Below are 13,466 nucleotides of genomic sequence, written 5' to 3' on the forward strand. Positions count from 1 at the left end.
GTCTCCAAGAACGTCCACAGGTTCAAAGCAGCTAATGAAAAGGAGCTGCTGATTCAGATGCAACAAATGGGCTTGCAGGACCTTCAAGACAAAAAAGGCAAACGGAGATTGTCGAACCTAGATGTAGCTTATGCCATTATTGAAAAAATATTAAAGACGATAGAGAGCTTTATGCCTTGGCACAGGAGCAAAAGGAAGAAGGGAAAGACGACCTGGCAGCATTTATTCTAGAAAGGTCACAAAAATCTGTTAATGAGCTCATTTCTTCTGCATGGAAAATGAAAGACGCGGCAGCAATGATAGCCAGAAGCCAAGCTTCCAGAATTAGCAGAATTCAAACTGCCCTTGCTGGTCAATGTACCCCCCGACTGCCAAGACCAGTGGCCAAACAGGTTTTGAGAAACAATGACATGAACGTATATGTGTTTGCAGCGGCGGTTAGGGAATTGTTGATAAAAGGAAGGGGAAAATACAGCAATGCGATGATAGTAGGGCCTGCAAATTGTGACAAAACATTCCTGTTGGACCCATTGAATGTCATTTATGATACATTCACAAACCCCGCAAATTCAAGTTACGCATGGTTAGGAGCTGAAACAAAGGAAGTCAAATTCCTGAAAGATTTTCGACATAGCAACGAAATAATGGCCTGGAAAGACATGCTTCTCCTCTTATAGGGACAGACTCTGCATTTGGCCGCACCCAAAACCACGTATGCCCAGGACATACTGTTTGACAAAGACACACCGGTTTTTGCTACTGGGAAGGAGCCAATCAAGTTTTTGGGAAAGTACAATACCTCCGACGAGAGAGAAAATGAGATGATGGCCGTAAGATGGAAAAAATTTGAGTTTTCCCATCAGATACCAGTAAGTGAACAGAAAGACATTCCAAGCTGTCCTCTCTGCTTTGCAGAACTGATAATGAGTGGCAAAAATGAATAATTTCAAATTATTTTATTTGAAAATTTTCAAATTATCAAATTTTCAAATGGTAACAACGAGTTTCCATAACGGGTAACCATTTTTCAAATTATCACGAGTTACCAACGAATTACCATTTCTAATAGTCGTTTTATATAGCAATACAACGTGTTACCATGATTTTTTTAATAAATATAAATATATTATATTTTGTAAAGAAAGTGGTAACTCGTTGGTATCTCGTTCAAATCCATATTGAGCTCTGCAATTGTTTAAGGTAACCCGTACGGTAACTCGTTGGTAACTCATAATCATTTTCCCATTACGACATAAATGGCTTCTTTTATCGATATTATATATTAGCGCATGCATATTGTTGGATTTGTTATTAAATAATTCTAAATTGCAAATCTTGATTTTTTATACACAGAGTTAGAAGACATATATAAACACAAAATAGTTGTAGTTCTGGTTTATTTATATCACCTATAACCCCTCTCTCCTTCGATTGTGAAAATCTTTCAAACCCCAACATTTGCATTCAAGACCCCCGAATATTAACAAATATAGCTTTTAGTGAACCCACCAACAATTTCTACGGTACCCAAGACTACATCAGCCCTTAAATAGCTATCACTCGACTTTTTAATATTTTGTGGGTTCACCTTTACAGACCATTACCATCTGTATTCGTTTATTCATTGATTCAATTATTTTATCAATAGTTGCTGTCCCTATGTTTGTCATAACTTCTCTTATTCTGCTTTCTTCCATTGTCTCAGAAGTAATGTTCTTCTCTATTGCATCTCTATTTAACTGCTGCTTGACAATGCTAAACAAATTTTCGATTGGATTCAGATCAGGACTTCGAGGTGTAATTGACAGTAGTTCCGAATTTAATTCCTTCATGACCTCTTTGGCTTGCTTACTATTTTGAGAAGGGTCACGATCTTGAATCCAGATCATACCATTTTTTTCCGCTTTTTTGACCATCATTTCAAAGTTTTCTTTCAAAAACGATGCAAAAAAAGTTCCGTTCATCTGTTCATACCTCTGGCAACAAATATCCCCCTTGCCATAGGTAGTAGCAACAATCATTTTCACGTATTTGCCCCCGTGCCACAGGCCTGCCCTTTGCCAGTGCAGCCTTGAATAAGGCCCTCGCTTTTTTTACGCCAAACAGCCTCTAGGGGCCAAGGCCTGGTCAAGAGGGTTTCGTTTGTGAACAAAGCCAACCCCATCAAGATAGAAGGCAATATTTTTTGACCAAAATTCATGAGAGTCGTTTTTTGCATCTTTTTTGCGAACTTTAGTCTCTTTGATTTGTCACGCTCTGTCATCAGTCCTTTCTTTCTTGCCTGCAGGTAGCGTAGTCCTTGTTTGTTAAGATAACGTGATACAGAATGCAAATCTGCTTTTATTATGATTCTCTTGACAGTCCAGTTCGGGTCTTGACTCCGTAATATTTTCACTGTCCACATTATCCACCGTTTATCTCTCATTGACAATTTTGACGGTCGTCCCCCAACAGAATTTGGGTTTTTTGACTGGTTTGACTAGAGAAAAAAACCATCTTCTCAATCATATTTGTGTTTGAGTGATTGGGTTGTTAATTCCTGGGAATCACTGCAAATGCAGGTCTAGTTGGTTTACAGAAGCTAATCTCACTCTTCTTGTTCATCTTCTTTTCCATTTAGGCAGACAAGATACAGCCTTGGTCTACATGGTTATATGAGAAATTTTTTGAGGGAAATTCATGAGGGAAAAAACAAATGTGTTAGAAATATAAAGATGAATAGCTTTTTGTGACGTTACGGTTAGAAATATACGGATTGAAACTGTTTAGCAAATTCCAGTTACCTCATTCCATAGGAGACCATTTTTTCCAAATAACCCTGCATCATTTCTACTGCTTGTTGTTTATGTTGTCAAATAATTTCCCAAAAGTACCCAGAGTGTGAAATTTGACAGAAATTACTTCAGTACATCATCCTTGTGAAACGATCCCCATTCTCTTGTGCCAATAGGCAAAACTACGATGTCAATGGTTTTATTTCCTTATCAGTTAATTTATTCCTTCTTCCTTACTCAGAATCCTGTTATGATTTTCCTTTTTTTCAAATTGCTGCTGCTGTTATTTCTATTACATAGATGGTTCTGATTTGGGAGGTGTTCGCAGAATGAGCAAACATGCAAAGTGTATCTGTTATAATTAAATACCTGTAGGAGTGAATAAGTGTTGTGTAGGGATTCCTAATTGCAGATTCCTATACCAAAATATCATCTAAGGTATAGGAATTTGCAATTAGATAATAATATCATCCAAGCAATTAAGGTCCATTTTGGGGATGTCTGACATCGTCGCTAGGATCTGCTAGCATTTTAGAACGTATTTTCTTGTGAAAGACGATTTAGGGAGATCTTTTTGGCTCAATGGTGGTCGTTATTGCTTGATTCTATGCACAAGGCATGGAGGTACAGGATGGAAAGAGAAACCCATTACTATTGGCATACTCAACCTTGTACAGGACTGCTATTACATGATTGCAGCATCTACTTGCACCTGCCATGCAAGAACACCTAGCTGTTTTTCCACCAGGCTAAGCAGCAACCCACAGCTCCTTCTCATCATGTATTGGTGCTCTCACTAATAAGAGAAGAAGAATGACCTCATCTTTTGGTCTACTGACGAGAATCTAGGCAACAAAGCTACTGTCAAAGTAGCTGTAGGCCTTCTGATCCTTATATTTACCAACATATTCCACATTGAAATCTCTAACATTCAGAATATACTCGAAAATGTATCCCAGTGTAATTGTAGGCCATAGAGATTTCGTTTTTTTATCCTCACCTTTGATTTCCTTTGGGCCTTATCAATCTATTTCTTTTAGCCTCTTTACATACTCTTGTTGGGGAAGTTTGGCTTGATCTTGGCTGGACATCTCAATAGGCAAACCCATCTCAGCAGCTGAAAACGCTCTGGCAACAAGTTCCACCTTTGTATAGTTGCTTACTGACACCCCTCTCACAGTTGAAAAATCCTTCAAACTATTAACTCCCATATCTAGAAAATCCTGATAAGATCTTGAATTGCTTGCCATTTTAACTACTTACTTTATAGTAAACTAAATAACTGCGTACACGAATGGACAAGAATTGAATGATTTTGGTGTTTTCTGCTGTTCACTGTGAAGACTTCAGACCAAGTAGTTAAAACTATTTACAGATATCATTAATAAATACGTGGTATGGAAAATAACCCAAGATTAAAAGAATAATTATGTAAGGATAATAGACAGTGTAATTAAGTGATGATTGGCAAAAGGCTTGATGTTAGAATAGTGTGATTGTGAAATTATGGCTTTGACATATTGGAATTAGCCATAGTTACGGTGTCGGGCCATAGGGTTCAAATGTCAGTTTGCTACCAAGACTTAATGGCAGACATTACCCAGCAATGGTTTATCTTAAACCATCTGTGCGGTTTTCACCAGTAGCAGCATTGATTGCTTTGATCGATGCAATAAAGTAAGCCCCTTGCTTCATTTCATCTAGATGTGGGGATGAAGATGTCAATGGCCTGCGGCTCACTTCAGTATTCTTAAATGATAAAGAGTTATATCAATCAAAAATTGGTCAAAACGGAATAAGAGCTCTGCACTGCGAATGGCTGAAGATGGTAATCCATTCAATGAAACATAAGTGTTGATTCCTGCTGCAACTGAGTGGCTGAAAACTTGGGTGGCTAATTTGACTTTAATTTTTGCAAACTGGATTGGATTGATATACTTGACTGTTAACTTTGGAGCAGTTCTGAATGCTATTTTTTGCTCTTTATCAAAGAAAGAACTGATATTTCTCCATGAAGCTGTTGTCTTCTCAAACTGGAAGTTGTACTGCAAATTATTGTTTCTAATGGACTTCAATAGATGAGGTGGGTCAAAGATGGTAAAATATTTTATATCCTGCATTTCTAAGAATGGCCTATCAACAAAAACTGCCAGTGATTCATAAAATCGCAAAAAATTGGATCCCTGAACACTAACTGTTGCAAGAACATTCAAGCCCATTGACTCGTAACTGCAAAATTTTTTCATTCACTAAATAATAAAATACTGGTTGTTTCCAGCTTTCAACAAAACCACAAGCCATAAAAACCAAAGCAGAGTTGGCAACAAGATTTGACTTCTTACCTTAACCAAGATCTACAAAAGCAATAATGCATTCATTTTTTTAAAACAAATTTGACTTCAAAGAAATTTCATCCATTAAGGGTGTTCTATGCGTTCAAATTCATTAGCAACTAAACATTTTGTTATTTTGTGAAAAGTGGTTTATCTTGGGTAAAATTTAATATAGAATTCGATTCTGAAATCAATTTCTTGCAATATTGATTCATTTTCAAGTTTTTCATTGGTTTCTGGATGCTACTTGTTTCTGAACTCCATAGCAACCACTGCTTTTGTGGTTGCTATGGGTGAAAAACTGCTTTATTTTCCCCCAGAGTCCGATTTTTTATTCTAATTCTTGATATCCCTGTGGTAGTGCCTTCACTCATTACGAGGCCAGTTTTCATTGCAACTCAATGGTGCTTATAGGAAGAAAATTTTTCTTAGGCCAACATTTTGTGATGCCATATTGTATTAAATGATTTCCGAAATGATACACCATGGCACCAGTGAAATCTCAAGCTGTTTTGTCTGCAGCGGCAAAAAAGGTGAAAAGGATTTAGGGATGTTCAGAAACACTTTGTAAACTGTAGAAATGTCGGCAATCAGACTGCTACAACTACAAGGTCTGCTGATGATGATCACGTAGCATCCATTGGTCAGTATGATGATTCAAGTAGTGTTGGCATTAATGCCACTTAAAAGAACTTCTAAACAGCTCTTTTACTTTAGAAGAGCATGATGATATCCTTTCACGAGGACCAGAACAGCAGACTTGGGTCTAAACACAAGTTCTACAAGTTCAAGTACTGTTCATGCTAAAGGGTATGCTTTAATCGATCTTGACCTTCTTGCCAGTTTTATCAAGAACAATTTGACATGTAAGCGATGCCTCAGTAGAAGGCCATCTTTGGTAATTCTCATCAGCAAGAAGAAAAGATATGGTTTGACAATAAATTTTGATTGTTGAGTGCAGCAATTGTTCAAACAAGATACAATTTGAGAGTAGCAAAAAGTTGGCTGGTATGTCCTTTGATGTTAATCGAAGGTCAGTTATGGCAATAAACAACTTGAAAGGGGGCAGACAAACCCTTGCGAAATTTTGTGGTACCATGAACCTGCCACCACCAATGTCTTCAAATGCTTTCAATTATCACCTTAGCAAATGCTCTAAAGCAGCTTGTACTGCAGCTGAGAAGATCATGATTGATGCTTCCATTCGATTAAAAGCAGTCATGAAATCCAAAAATCCTGACCTTGGGGTTGATGATGTTGGTGGTGCAATCCCTGTTTCAGTGTCTGTGGATGGAAACCGGCAGAAATGAGGCTACTCTTCCAAACTTGGTGTGGTTTTTGTCATTGGAGTCGAGACAGGCTAAATCTTGGATTATGAGGTACTGTCCTTATTCTGCCAAGAATGCAATGTTAATGAAAGAAAAAAAGAAAAAAATAGGCAATTAATAGATTGGAAGGAAAATCATAGAGAAAACTGCTTGATAAATTATAGTGGCTCATCAGGAGGAGTTGGTGGTGAAGGTGCTGTTAGGAATTTGACAAATCAATTGCTAGAAGGGGGCTAAAATACACAATGTTTGGAGACAGCAGTACTTTTCAAGTAGTAAGTCAACCGATGAAAGAAAAGTATGGGTCAAAATATGATGTAAAGAAAGAGGAATGCCTTGGACACATTCAAAAGTGAATGGGTAATTCCCTGAGAAACTTTACTCGGGACATGAAAGGCAAGAAGCTTGCAGTGGCGTAGCTAGCCAAATAGCAATGGTCATGCCCTCCCCTCAAATTTATAAAAAATATGGGTGTGGCCAAATTTTACCACGCCCAATTTTTTAGTTGATCAATGAGTTCCTTTTGGAAATTTTAATTTTAAGGCTTGTGACTTATAAAAAAAAATTTGATTAACTTTTGGAATGAGCTTTTCTTATTTCATAGCAATCACCTTGTTACACCATGAAATGACCTTTATCTTATAGCTGTGACACTGTTTTGGTTTGTTGGTAATTTATACAGACAGAGTTCTGACAATTTCCAAACAGAACTGTACAAAAGACATTAAAAAACATTAGTTTAGTATAGTAGATAAATTTAGCTTAAATCAAAAATTAAGTTATTCTCCTTTTTTTTCAATTTTGCAGGCTGAAATACATTTGTAAATTTTAGAGATAAGCTAAAATTTGTAAATGAAACAATAAATCACATGAAACTGAATGGGAGCTTTTTGGTCATCTTTTTCACAAATAGACTTATTATCAATCTATTGAAGGTATTTTAAAGCCATCACGATTAACTAACAACCCCAATAGAACTGATAGATGAATAAAACAAATTGGCAAATGAATATGCAATGTAAATAGTGATATGAAATATAGGAAGCTGAAATAATGGATAGGCCTAGTTGCAAAATGTTTTCTGCAAAGTTAGACTTAATAGAAAAATACCTTGATGTTTCTATAAGTTTAGCTAATAAGTTTAAGTTTAGCTTAACAAAAACATTGATGTTTCCACATATACTTGTGGTAAATATCCACATGATTGGATTGTCCTACTAAATCTAGCAAACAAGGGTTGTAAATGAAATAATTTGATCTTGTAAATTTTCAAATACATCAAAAGTTGTGATAATGAAATAAAACTGTTTAACTAACAAGATCAGTAACATGCTTGACTTGTCTCTGGTCATTTTATTTCAACAGCTATAAGTAGTAAAAAGGTACTTTCAATTACAAGTGAAGTCAGTAGAGCTTTGGGTTTGACTTAAATTGTGTGTAAAAACAGTGTTATTGCATGTAATAAAATTGAAGAATAACTTTAAGCAAGTTTTGGCATTCCCTATCCATTAACTACAATCTTATTGTCCTAATCATAATATGGTAACAATGCTTTTAAAGGGCTTAACAGTTTCTGAATATGCTGCTAAATGTCTGGAAAGTTTAAGCTCTCAAATCTGTTGGTTTGGAAAATAACACTGCTATCTCCTCCATCCATCTCCAGTGAACAGCACCAAGATTTGACATTCATTAAATTAAGAAGATTCTCTGCAAATGTTCAACTAGTAACAATTGAATACTGAAAAGGCTGAGAGTTCGGTTTGGTTGCATAAAATGATCCTGTTCGCTGATTTTATGTCCAAAAATGGCCTTTCGTGCCTGTCACTTTCTCCACACAGTGCAACACCATGAAGGCTGAAAAACCCTGTCATTGCCATAAATGTTCTGGAGATTAACATGAGTCGTGGCTGCTTGGCAATAAGCTATTCCTTGCATTTTACTTACAGAGAATTACCTCCCAGCTCGTGGATCTAGACATAGCAGCGCCGCCATTGATGCCTCGCATTCGCGTTCACAAAATAACACAGGACGGTTCTGATGATTATAATGATGGTCATGCCCTCTCGAAATGGCATGACTAGCCTTTGTTCTCTCCTGCGTCACTCCTATTGTTAGGCATGACCAAACATAGGGAACCAGCGTTATGGGCATGACTAAAACACAGGGTTTGGTCATGCTCATAGTTATGGGCATGACTAAATTGGAAACCCTCTGTTTTAGTCATGCCCGACAATAGAAGAGCGCCTTCGGAGGGCTCCATATTCTTGCGTGCAACCATAGGGCTCCAAAGGCGAATGGCCTGAGCTATTTCATCAGGAGAATACGACTATATTCTTACGAAAATATAATTTTTTGAAAAATATTATCTCTGGAAATAGATGGTCATGCCCGGCATGACAAGCATGACCGCTAGCTACGCCACTGGAAGCTTGATGATGGAAAGACTGTTGGTGGTGCAGGACGCCTTCAAAAAACAAAATTGATGCACTTCAAAGGTAATATGGCAAAGCCATCAGAGAGAATGATGATGCCTCTGTAGTGGTAATGCGAGATGCCATTTGGGCAATCTTCTTTCATTCTATTAAGAATGACCAATTATCCTCAGATGAGGAGCATACCTTTTGTCCGCAAGGGAAAAACTCTTGGTGCCAGTATGTAATGGACAAGTTGCTTGGCACAAAAAGATATGATAATTCCAAGAGATTGCCACCTGTCTTTTCTGAATGCTTGAGACTAATTTTTGAGAAGCTCACAGCTGAAGAGTTACTTAGTAGATGTCAAATGGGCAATTTTGGTCAAAGGTCAGTTGGGACAGACAATACAAATTGACGAAGCAGAAATATTCCCAACCCGGCTCTCAGCAGTTTTCAAACATCTGACATCAGTGGCACATGAATTTCTCACAAAACCAGGCCAGTGTGATGCCAAGCCATGGAAGTTGTCAAATGATAGAAAAGACAAGATGCAATGATTGGTTCAAGCCAGGAGGCTTGATTTCAAAGAGGGGAGCTATGTAACGACACAGGGTTCGCTTACGGACAGTATCACGTGACAATTGCACCATTGCGCTGTGATCGCATCAGCGTCTGTAAAGATGTTTTTTGTATTATGTAATTATTATTTTAAGGTTTGCTCAGGTTATATAAAGGGTTGTTTCATAAGTTAGGAGTAATCTTGTCGAAAGTTTTGCCGTACTGTCGCTAGTTTTGTCGTGCCTGTTAAAGCCGTGTCGTTATTTGTCGAACTTGTTGTTAGCTGTTGGTCGTATCATTGCCGTAAGAGAAAAATTTTGATTTTATCTGCCGTTGCCGTATCTTTGAGCATTTCTGCCTACAAAGAAATGACGTTTGTAAAACCCACCTTTTAAGAGGTTTTAAACAAGGGCTTGGTGGCCTATAACCAGATGGTATGTGGGTGGGTTCGTCATGTTGTTTCGAAGAAATTTGAGAGGAAGTGCCTGGTGAAAGCAAAGGTAAGTAGTTTTAGGCCCAGTAGGTCATTCATTTATTTCATATTTGTTTCTTCTTTCTGAGATACTTTTTTGCGTTTTCCATGAGTGAGTGATCTATTTGTTCTGCTGAAAGTTGAAATAGCATTCTTGTTTAGTTATTAATTACAGGGGTCTTTTATTTTAACTCTCTTAAATTTTTGCAGGTCCTGCATTCTCAGAAGTTAAGTGAGAAGCCATTGCAGCCATGGGTTGTTGCAGAGATGGGTGGTAGAATTTTGAGTTGCCAATGTGTTGCTGGACTAGGAGAAACTTGTACACATGTTGCTGCCCTATTATTTTCAATTGAAGCAATGGTCAAAATGAGATTCAAAGACTGTAACCCAAGAAAAAGCCTATTGGCTTCTTTCAACTGCTATGAAGAAAGTAGAGTATAAAGAATGTAGAGTATAAAGCAAGCTTTTTGGAAGACATTGGCCAAGATTTTGCGTCGGCCTACCTTGACGAGCCACTGGCTGGTGAGGAATACATGCGTCGGTTCAATCAAGAAACAGCAGAAAGAGTGCAGAAAGAAGAAAAATTAAAAAAAGGATTTGAAAATGCTATCGATCTAGAGAATTTTGATATTCTGCCTCAAAAAATGGTGCTTGAAGCAAGCTGCTGACAAATATAAGACAAGAGCAGGACAAAAGTATGACAAATCAGGAAAGGAAGAAAGGTCTGTACAGTTTAGGGATACAGAATTCCATAAAAATAATAAGTGTTTATTAAAAAAAAAATAAAAAATGCACAAATTATGTTACAATGTGGAAAAATGTATTACAAGTATTTATCTTCAGTCGACTCTGTTAACACAATGAATACTGAATTAAGCATGTTTTTACCTTGATCATGTACAACAAGGGGGTTTTTAATAAACAAATAAAACACACTATAACAATTTCTCCATAACATGATTACAAGGCTCTTATCCAAGAGTGTAATACAATCTTGTGACAATGAACAATTAATATTGTTTTGTATTTTATAACGATTCTACATCTCAAACAGATTTATTTTTATCTAGGTTGCTGACAGTGGCGGCTTGGGGCGGTATTACTGTTATTAGTCTAATAGCAATTCTTTTCCAGCAGAAAGTTTTCTTGACAGAATATTTCTTTATCATTTACAAAGCACGGCCAAAATCAAAAACCGCTAATTCCTTTCAAGTAGACAGACACCTCACATGCCATTCGTGACGTACCGCATAAAGGCGGCTGATGCCAATTGCCGCAACCACTACCCAGGAATGTTGCTATGCTTATGTCAAACAGCCGCCTCACGCGATACTGAACCACGCTATAAAAGTGGCCCTGCTCTTCGCCAACCCATCTCTTTCTCTGTTCTCAGATATTTTCTCTGCTTTCCTCACAACGACAATTAACACACCAACAAGGACTTCGTTCGAAAGCTGATGATCGACCATGTCCAAAGGTGACTTTAAAAAACCGATCCTCTGATGTTGTGTATGAAACTTTTTCTTGGATATGCGGTGATCAAGAAAAAAATACTTACTTCTGTTGGCCATGCTTAGTGATGGGAGATCTTTCAAGAGTAAGTACTTGAAATAATTTAACATTCGCCCTTTTTAACTGCGCTTAACTTTCACTATACGTAATTATTAAGAAAAAAGTAACAATTCAGAATATCTCTTTGGAATTTTGTAGGATATATTTATTCCGTTTTATTTATCGTTTTGTCTTTATAAGTTCTTTCTGTATCGTCGGAAATGCTATCAACGTCGGAAATGCTATCATCCTTTTTTAACCGTGAATTTACCTTCATGATTTCTGCTATTAGATATGGGGCCACTAATAGCAGCAAATATTGAGGCTACGGTCAGGTAGGCAGAGCCGTTCCTGTTTATTTGTCAAATTACACAATCAGATTTGTCAAAGGCACTAGTCTGCCTGCCCTGCCGTCATTGCTGAAACCCGCAGCCGCCAAAAAATCAATATCAATTCAATTTATCCATAAAAGTTGTGCATTTTCTTGTAGATGAAGAAACTTTCATTTGTTCAAGAGCATGGTTTTCAATTCTCTGGCTCTAACCTTTGGAATATCGCTATCCGACACCAGGCCTCAAAAGTTCATATAGCAAATCACGTGAGCTATAATGTTTTGGGTAACACTGACGTTGCGAGTGCATTGGACGAAGAAAGACAAAGGCAAATTACGCAACATAATAATAATGCCACACTCTATGCCCGTATGCTTGAAAATCACATCAACGTGATAATTTTCTTAGCAGGGCAAGGACTTGCCTTTGGGGGCACGAGGAATCATCCCTGTCATATAATAGTTGAAATTTTATTGAATTATTGGAACTTATTGGAAAATACAGCCAGGATCTGAGAGAATTCTTAACAAAGCAGCATGTTACTTACACATCACATGAGCCTCAGAACGATTTGATTAAGTGTATTTACCAAGAGGTCCGAGCAGAAATTCAACAACGAGTTGATAACTCAAAATTTCTGGCTGTTATGATGAATGATACCAGTGACACCAGCAACATCGAGCAATCAGCAGTCTCAATTCGACTTATTTATGATGGAAAAGTAGAGGAGCACTTACTGGCAATGGCAAACTCTTCAGGCGATCAATCAGCAGACGGACTGAGGGCAATTGTCATGGAAACATTGAAAAGCTACAACATTACACCAGAAAACTGTGAGGAAAAACTTGTCGGTCAATCCTATGATGGAGCCCCATCCATGAGTGGTGAATTGAGTGGGGTGCAAAAGCAAATACAGGATATATTCCCTTTTGCATACTACAACCACTGCGTCGCACATAGACTGTCACTTTACGCTTCCCAAACTTCAAAGAAAATTCCAAGGATCTGCAAATTTTTTCACCATGTGGACAAAATTGTGACATTTATTAGGAGCAGCCCTAAGCCTAGCATCTTCTAGGACGAAATATGCCAAAACCTGGGGATACGTGATGGCTGTCACGTGATTCTGCTTTGACGACAATCGATAGCAGTTACGAAGAGCTCGGGTCCTTATTCTATGCGATGTCCAAAGATCCAAAAGAAAAGGCTGAAACTAAAGCAACTGCAAGAGGTTTCTGTGTGCAACTGCAAAATGTGGAATTTGTGTTTTTGCTAACGTTTTACAGGAAGCTTTTTTATCTTTGTATGCCGATAAGTTTGATGATGCAAAAACCCACACTGGATGCCGTTCAAGTAACGTCAATGCTCGAAGATTTTGATAGAGCATTAAAGAGATTTGATTACCAACATATCTGGGAAGATACAATGGAAAAGTATTACTATAAGAACAGTATAAGGCATAGTGTTTGCACTATGTATGGAGCCTACACAGTCTTATGCTTCAATATCTCCCAAATAATTCACTTTGCCCTTGTCCAGGTACGCATATATTTATACAATACCAGGTAAAGAGAATAAGCATGTCTTTCAAGTCAAAATAATGTTTAATAATAAAGCTGTGTTGAAAATATTAATGATTTGTGTTATTCTTGTAGCTATGGTAATAATCTTGTTGATGGGTTTTGGTCTATTGGGATGAGCTTG

General features: G+C 37.5%; 1 pseudogene across 1 annotated transcript; it reads left to right on the forward strand.

Annotated features, from left to right (window-relative positions):
- Nucleotides 1-1,621: 1,621 nt before the first annotated feature.
- LOC135687747 (uncharacterized) lies at nucleotides 1,622-12,723 on the forward strand (annotated as a pseudogene). The gene is made up of 2 exons (XR_016145088.1): nucleotides 1,622-9,907; nucleotides 10,090-12,723. The product of XR_016145088.1 is annotated as an uncharacterized LOC135687747 (transcript).
- Nucleotides 12,724-13,466: the final 743 nt, after the last annotated feature.

Source organism: Rhopilema esculentum, chromosome 20 (genome assembly GCF_057945365.1).
Source record: "Rhopilema esculentum isolate cy_ngs chromosome 20, ASM5794536v1, whole genome shotgun sequence".
In the NCBI taxonomy this organism is placed as follows: Eukaryota; Metazoa; Cnidaria; class Scyphozoa; order Rhizostomeae; family Rhizostomatidae; genus Rhopilema; species Rhopilema esculentum.